A 7,763-nucleotide genomic window follows, 5' to 3' on the forward strand; every position below is an offset into this window, starting at 1 on the left:
TTCCCCTGGTGCAGCTTAAGGCCATTCCCTCTCGTCCTGTCACTGGTTGCCTGAAGAAGAGGCCAACTTCAGACAAGAAAGGACCAAGGAGGAAAGCTAAACAATTTTGCTTTACTAGGAGAGAGGAGGGAAGAGAGGAAGGCTCAGAGCATCACGGTGCCATATGTCTAAGCAACACACTCAGGGGCATAGTAGGTCTTTGTAACTGGACCACAGGGGAAATGCATGCCTGAAATAAAATGTCAGCAATGAAAGCCTCTTCCATGGCTAAGACTGTCTTTCAAGAGAGACGTGTCAGAGACGTGTCAGAGCTCAATACAGGAAAAAGGAAGCTGTGGGGACCATAGCAGAGATCAATATCTCCAGGGTAGAAAGGAAACTTATCATTTGACAACAACAATAAACATTTCTGAGTGTGCTTCCTCTCGAGGCTCCTGCAGCACTTGGTCTCAGACAAAAAGGGCCTCAGCAGAGCAGCAGGGCTGGGCAGTGACAAATCAGTCAGAGAATCTCAGAACGGTTTGGGTTGGAAAGGAACCTTAAAGATTCTCTGGTTCCAACCCCTGCTGTGAGTAGGGACACTTCCCACCGCATCAGACTGCCTAAAGCCTCACTCAGGCTGGCCTTGAGCACCTCCAGGGACGGGGCATCCCACAGCTTCTCTGGGCAGGCAGCACCTCACCACTGTCATTGTGACAAATTTCTTCCTCTTATTCAAACTAAACCTACCCTCGTTTAGTTTAAAGCCATTATCTATTCTCCTGTCACTGCCTCTGACAAAGTTTGTCCTGACAACCCGTGACAAAGAGTCTCCCCAGCTTTTCTGTAGCCCTCCCTTTGGGAACCGGAAAGCCACAATGAAATTCCCTTAGAGCCTTCTCTAGGCTGAACAAATCCAGCTCCAGCCCTCTGGTCATCCTTGGGGCCCAGCTCTTCTCTGCTTGTAACCATGTAACACGGATTTAGCCTCAAATATCATGACTGAGAGTCCACAATCTGGATGCAGGAGATGGGGAACAGCGTGGCTCCACTCTCCCCAGCAAATCCCCTTCCGATCCTCTTGCTCCAAGCTCTCTCTGCCCATGAGCTTCCCTTTTCCCAGCACCTGCTCTCCTTGGGCAGCACCCAAGGCCTCTGTAGTGGCAAGGAGAAAATCACAGAGCTCACATGGAACCTAAACAAGGACTGGTAATTAGAAAGAAGAGACAAGGACAAGACAGGAGCCATCCATGGCAGCTGGAAGCACCAACCACCATCATTTATCAGCCATGGTGAGGTAACCTTTGAATATGGTGAGCACTTGTATTCCTCTCATCCAGATCCACCCATGGCCACCAAACCTCTCTGCAGGAGCATCTTCATCCGAAGCACTGATGGGCGATGGGCCTTGGGTGGGATGAGTTAGATCCAAACCCCCCAGTCCTGATACCAGAAACAATATCTCGGGGTATCAGCGAATTGTGCAGATACAGGGTTGCTTTGGAGTGTTCTACACAGTGCCGTAAGACAGTAACGTGTTGACTGTATGTGTTGTTCCATAGTTGAATCTCAGAAGATACCTGGAAAAATAGACATGTTGCAAACAAGAAGGGGATGGCTTCCTTTTCTTCCAAGCAACTGAACATCTAGGAAAACTCTACCATGTCTGACAAGAGGGAAAAGATAGAAATTCAGTTTCACACAGTGTTTGCATTTTAATGACAAGCCATAGTTTATATAATTAAGAACAAAAGAAAAACAGCAGAGGAAACACCAAAGTGAACATGGTGTCTGCAGTAGCCTGGAGGCAAGATGGTGGCTTAAGCAATAGCAGTGATTTGGATACACAGGTCAACAGCCAGCACTGCCCTTGACCTCATTGGCCGCCGGGTGAGACAGCTGCTCGCGTGATGCAGTCAGGTGCTGCTGCTGTGCTTGGTGCCATGGCCTCTGCAAGCTGATCCAACTGGATTTACAGAGTGCTCTCTTATCAAACCTGATGTATTTCCTCTCCCACTCCTTTCCCAGACCTTGCCCTGCATTGGAGACATAGAGCATGACACAGCACAGAGGACTCACCTTATTTCTAGAAAGAAAAGGACATCACTGCATTTCTGCCTTCCAAGGCTGTGGATTTTCAGCAAACTCCTACTTGTTCCTGAATTTGCCTTCCTGAGAGAGGAGAACCTCAGGAAATGGTGTCAGTCAAGAGTCAAGGAAAGAAAACTGTAATGTGATACAGGTCTAACCCACTGAAACACTGGGAATGTCTCATTTTACAGTGGTTCCTTCCAAAAGGAAACCAACCAACTGTAAATAATGCGTCTGGGAGGAGAAGACAAACTTTTAACCCTTCCCTTGCTTTTACTGTTTGCTCAATCAAGGAATAGCTTTCCTTGAAGCCCAGCAGAATCCACTTCTCTGTGCTTTATGGCTCTCTTCTCCAGACTGGGTAACCCTGAGACCTTACTCTTTTGCTAGTTCCAGAGCCCAAAACTGACACTCAAGTATGATTAGCTAAGCACAAAAATGGATGTTGACTGGATATTAGGAAAAAAATCTCTGAAAGATTGGTGAGATTTTGGAACAAGGGAAGTGGTGGGGTGATAGAGATGTAGTATTGATGGACATAGCTTAGTGGGCATGATGGCAGAGGGTTGATGGCTGGACTAGATGATCTTAGTAGTCTTTTCTTTAATAATTCTGTGATCTCAGAAGCCTTTTTGTGTGTATGTGCCTGGCCCTTCCTATCAGCATCAATCTTCCAGCTTCACCTAGACATCTGAGAGAAGTGAACACATGTAGAAAGGGTTGCCTCTTCCTGAATCCCACTTCTGGGACTTGCAGAAAATCCTGCTATCAATATAGACCACAAGCACATTCACTCTTACATATTTCTCCGTGTTTTAGCTCAGTCACCTCAAATAAACAAATCAGAAGTGTATCTGTTCCTGTAAAAGCACTTCCAGACTCAGGATATTGCTCCTGCCCACTTCAGGTGAACAGTTTGAAGCAAGTTTCGCCATACAGTCTGGCTCTGAAGGGAGAGCAGAAAGCCAGCAGGGAACATAAGCCAAGAGAAGTTACCAGGACATCTGACACAGACACGTTTCATCGGAACACTTGCAAATTCAAGTTTAGAGACCTTGATCCACCAGCACTCCTGAGCGTGAGCTAAGTTCACCCCTAACTGTGAAGTACACAGAGCACATGCTGAAATGCTTCACTGAGTAAGAATGAGCTTAATCACATGCTTAAACACTTATTGCATGAGCACCTCAGAGATGAAGATTGATTATATCCTTCTCCTCCCAGTAGCTCAAGCTTGCCCTCCAGAAAAGCCCGTGTCTTAAAACACAAGGCACACGGAGTGCAAGGGACATGGAGAACATATATTTCAATGGTTTGCAGTCTTTCCACCTCCCTGCCCTTGGCCCCAGAACAACCTTTTTGGGGGAGAAAACACTTAATTTGCTTGCAAAGCCATTACATCATGAAGACAGAGTCCAAATCATATACATTTTCCTTCGGGTTTATCATGAAAATGTTAGTTCTCAGGACTTCAACTCCTTTAAAAAGAACAAAAAACAGATTTTCAGAGCTTGGCTCATTGAAACCAACTTACTAATGTTAATATACTTTATTGATCTTAAAGGAATACAGCATGGAAACAAAGGCCATTAATTGAGAAAGAAGCTCTGTTTACATTAATAAGTCATTCCACACAAAAAGAGCAGATCCAAACTGAGGTTCCCACAGGTACAGTATATACAGTTTTGGTGTTTACTTCAGCCTAGAATTAGCATGGTACCCAATATCATTAGGACCAAATTTACCCAGATTTTTGGACCAGAAGCTGTTCAAGGGAGCCAACACTGATTCAGGCCCCATGTCTCTATCTGGATAGAAACGTATTTGTTGTGCTCCTGGAGTGAAGCATCTGTGTAGAAGTAACCATGGAAAGAACAAAATTCTCCAAGGACAGCAGAGTCCCAATGCAAGGTGCTGTAAATGCCCAGTGCTCTGCCACTAGGACATTTTGTTAGTTGGAAGTCATCAACTTTTTCTACAGTTTAGGAGCAATTATAAGGATGTAAAATTGCTGCCCAACAAAGAAGCTTACTGTAGGCTTGTGTATCAACTATGTCCATAGCTGTGTTTGCATTACAAGAGGAGGATGTTCAATAAATTGGTTGGAAACTACCTTCAAGATCATCAAGTTCAACCATCACACTGACCGACCAAGTCCCATCACTGAACTGAATCTCTTAATGCCAAATCCACCTTAAATATCTACAGGGATTCTGACTCAATCACTTCTCTGGGCAGTCCATTCCAATGATTGACCATCATCTACACAACGAAATTCTGCCTCATACCAATCTAAACCTTCCCCTGTACAACTTGAGGCCGTTTCCTCACATCCTATCACCATTCATCCTTGCTTCAGCTTACTTTGAGACAGTTATGAGATCTCCCCTCAGCCTCCTCCTCTCCAGACTGAGTAGCCCCAGTCCCCTCAGCTGCTTTTCATAACACCCTTTTTCTGGTCCCTTCACCATCTTTATTGCTCTTCTCTACACACATTTGAGCAACTCAATACCCTTCTTTTATACTCTTCAGAACTGAACACATTATTCGAGGTGCCAGTGCCATGTACAACAAGACAGTCCCTTCCACAGCCCTGCTGACCCATACTGCAGATGCAGGTCATGATGACATGACCACCTGGGCTGGCTCATGTTCATCTGGCTGTCAACCAGCACCCCCAAGTCCCTTTCTGCCAGGCAGCTCTTCAGCCACTCTTCCCCAAGCCTGTATCACCGCATGAAGATTCTGTGACCCTGGTGCAGCACCCATATTTCGTCTTGTTGCACGTCACACAATTGGAATCAGCTATCAACCCAACAATACAGAGCCCTCTAAAGAGCTCTTCTACCCTCATGCAGACCACCAGTCCTGCTTGAATTGGAATTCATACGGGACTTCAGCACAGACTATGCTTGTGAAAGCATGGAATTAAATTATTTTGCTAGAGGACATGAGTGACCAGAAACACATGTCCGCTGTTTTAAGAAGTATATGCCACCATCAACCAAGTGTGCAAAGTAAATTTCCTTACACAGCAACACAAACCTCATTTTCAGCAACAGTTGTGAGCACAAAAGAATGAAGAAGACTGGGGGAAATCTGTTGCACAGACAACTCCCATAAGCTAAACCAAGATCACAGTCTTCTCACCTAATGGTTCTTCAATACTTGCAAAAGTCTTCAGAGAGAGCATGCAAACCTGGCCACTCTCTGAAGTCCATTCACCCCACGGCCCTCCCAGCTTTCACGGTCATTACTGGGGATGGCAGAGCACACATCCTTCCCTCCTTACTTGTCTATAATACCTTGTCTGTAATACCTTGTCTATCTCCTTTGAACTTGCTGACATTACATCTGTGCCGCTATTGCCTGTGGCAGCAAATTCCTTGCTGAGCAAAAGAAGAAAAAAAGCACTCACTTTCTATTATCCCTTTTAACCAATGTCCCACTTGTTTCCATGTCTCCCCTCGTTCCAGCATTGTGGGATTTTTAAGTCCCAGAGCAATTGTTTCTTACTGCAGTGATCTATCTGTTCTATTTTGCCAGAGAAATAAAACACCATTCTGTGCAAGGAGCCTCGACACAATCCCTTTGGAGGTTTAGAGCAAATCATGGGAAAAGTAGATTTGAAAGATAGATTTGGGCTTTACAAATTGTTTCTATTGGTTTGCAGTCTCTGTATCCTCTTGGAACTGTGCACAAGAACTGTCAGTGTAAGTATTACATTGCAAAGAGTTGAGAATGGTTCAATTTTCTCATACCAGCTTACTTGTATGCGTGATTGTTGGTGCCTCCAAAGATACAGGTTAGATGCTTGATGCAGCTATTAAAAATGCCTTTATCACATGCTGCAGGAGAGCCAAGCTCAGCGTGGTGAATCATCTGCTGAGTGGCCATCACAGCTAATAAAAACCTTCTTGCTCTTTGTGGCAAAAAAGGATTCAGGTTCCTCAGGGATGGCTTTGCTGGCTGCCACCTGAAGAGCTCTGACCTTCCAACAGACAGATTGGGGTTAGGGAAGGTGCAGGACTCTGTTGTGGGGAATCCGTTGTCAGTCTTTATCCAGGATGAACCCCATGCCAGGAGAAAAAGTAGATATCTTGTATGGATTGGAAAGACTCCGTCTGAAGCACCTCATCAGGGAACAGCTGGGAGATGTACGGCAACACTATATAACCTAAATCACAAGGAACCCAGACAAAGGGGTCTGCTCTTGCTAAGCGTTTGCTCTGCTTATGAAGCACAGGGGTACAAACCCAACCATCCTCACTACAACTATTCCTCCCCTTGAAACAGGCCCCCGGGCGCTGAAGACAAACCTCACAGCTTCTGACTTCCAAAGACTGCCATAAGCACTGGGCATAATTAAAACACAAATATTAAGAAAAGTGCATTCATAAGGGCTCAAGGCTGCGGAGCTGGAAAGCCAGGTAGCATAAAGAAGTGCCAGATATTTAACTGGTCTCCAAGATTTGCAGATGTTTTTCAACCTAGCATTGCAAAAACTTACTAACAGACGTAGTGTTTCCTAAATTGGAACCAGAGAAGAGAATGTGCTGGGATATCAAGTACTTTTCCAGCACTGTAAGATCTTTTATTCAAAAAAAAAAAAAAAAAAAAAAAAAAAAAAGAGGAAAGTGAGAGGTAAAAAAAAATCAAGGCCTGTTTAAATGATTTGGGATGCTTACCTAAATCATGTAGGAAAAGGAAAATTCCTTCTGCAAACTGAAAGGAGTCAGATGCAATTGAAAGAGATACCATCAGCACATTTCCATCTGGTAGTAAGCTATTCCATGAGAGTGCTACAGAATGCACTGGTTGCAGCTGATACAACCTTAGTGATATTTAGGTGTTTATTTTCTTATTCTTTTACTCAATTATCAAAACAGAAACTATTTAGTAGCTTGCTTTTGAAAACCAGCCTCCTTCAGCCAGTAAGAGAAAATGCATTCCAGCACTGCAATTAAAACTTGCCTTTCCAAAGCCACTGGTCAGGTTGTCTTCCCACCAGCATCTCCTTTACAGTCAGACACAGAGTGTATGTCTGCAGCTCCTCTCTGCTCTCTGCTGCACCTTTGAGGAGATTTATAGGGATTTGCACGTGGTTTTCTTGCTTGAAGAAAGATTATGTGGCATGATTAAGAGATATTCTAGGAAAGAAACCACTACGTTTGATAAGCTTCTTGACATTCCCTTTGTTTGATATAACACCCATCTGTTATTAACAGAATGTACTGAGCTGCTCTCAGCTTCAGCAGAACTGTGTTGAGTAACAAACATTTCTCCTCTCCCCTCTCTGTAGCGGCAGTCATTGTCCCACAATTTCTGGAATAACTATTCTATATTAATATACAAAATGTATATATAACATTTTATGTTTTCTGTACGTATGCAGGCTGCCCTTCCACATGCAAAGCTATAGGAGGGTTAAGACCAGCTAAGGTGAGGTACAGCTTCTCCTGTATCATGGAAGATGGAAATGAAAGGACTTTTGAGGTTCCTGTACTCAAAAACTTGTGACCATATGCATAGCCCTTTACAAAAAGTAACAGAAAGTATGTACTGTCAGAGACATCTAACAGCAGGGATTCACTGCAGCCTGCAAGTTAAGATCAAATCCACCACTTAGAAAAACTGTTACCGCTGTCTTAGAAGCTGTTCATAGAGACATTTAATTCTTGGTGAATGTCTCC

The sequence above is a fragment of the Tympanuchus pallidicinctus genome, unplaced genomic scaffold (assembly GCF_026119805.1).
Source record: "Tympanuchus pallidicinctus isolate F22 unplaced genomic scaffold, pur_lepc_1.0 scaffold3, whole genome shotgun sequence".
Lineage (NCBI taxonomy): Eukaryota > Metazoa > Chordata > Aves > Galliformes > Phasianidae > Tympanuchus > Tympanuchus pallidicinctus.